This window comes from Colobus angolensis, unplaced genomic scaffold, assembly GCF_000951035.1.
Source record: "Colobus angolensis palliatus isolate OR3802 unplaced genomic scaffold, Cang.pa_1.0 Scaffold187, whole genome shotgun sequence".
NCBI lineage: Eukaryota > Metazoa > Chordata > Mammalia > Primates > Cercopithecidae > Colobus > Colobus angolensis.
This window is the reverse complement of record NW_012115010.1, coordinates 2,536,295-2,537,368: the sequence shown is the minus strand read 5'-3', so window position 1 is coordinate 2,537,368 and position 1,074 is coordinate 2,536,295.

The window sequence follows — 1,074 nt, the reverse complement described above, 5'->3', positions numbered from 1 at the left end:
TACCCAGGCTGGTCTTGAACTCCTGAGCTCAAGCAATCTGCCTGCCTTGGCCTCCCAAAGTGCTGGGATTACAGGCATTAACCACTATGCCTGGCCAATTTCTTATTATTGGGTAGTAAGAGTTCTTTATATATTTTGGATATAAGTGTTTTGTTAGGCTGTGTGATGTTCATATCTTTTCTCCCTATCTGTGCCTTGTGTTTCATTGTCTTAACAGTGTCTTTGTCCCAGAGCGTAAGTTTTAAATTTTAATGAAGTCTGATTTACCACATTTTTTTCTTACACATTTGGTGTTCATCTGACAACTCTGCCTGACCCAGACCTTGCCAGACTTTTTCTGTAAAAGGTCAGATAGTAAATATTTCAAGCTTGCTGTCCCAGTTGCAACTCTGCCATTGTAGCAATGAAAGCAGTCATAGACAATATGTAAGTGAATGAGAATAGCTGTTCCAGTAAAACTTTTTGAACACTGCAGTTTGAATTTCACATAATTTTCAAATTATCAGTTACATTGTTATTCTTTTGATTATTACAAAAACAGGTAGGGGATTGGCCATGGTTTGCCGATTCCTGGCCTGACTAACCCAAGTTCACAAAGATTTTCCTCTTTGATTTTGTTGTGGTCGCTGTTGTTTCACACCTTCTTTTTTCACTGTTTCCTTAAGGTAGAGTGTACATATTTTTAAGGGTACATGTAATATTTTGATAGATTCATACAATGTGTAATGATCAAATCAGGTTAATTAGGCTATATCATCTCAGATGTTTATCGTTTTTTTGTATTGGGAGCATAACAAATGTTCTAGCTATTTTAAAATATGCACTAAGTTATTGTTGACTGTAGTCACCCTACTGTGCAAACAAAAACTAAAACTTATTCCATCTGACTGAGTTTTTATGCCCATGAATCAACTTGTCTTCATCCCTACCTGCTTCCCAGCCCCTGGTAACCATCATTCTACTGCCTATCTCCGTGACATCAACTTCTTAATCTCTCATATATGAATGAGAATATGTGATACTTGTCTGTCTGTCCTTGGCCTGTTTCACTTAACATAATGTCCTCCAGGTTTT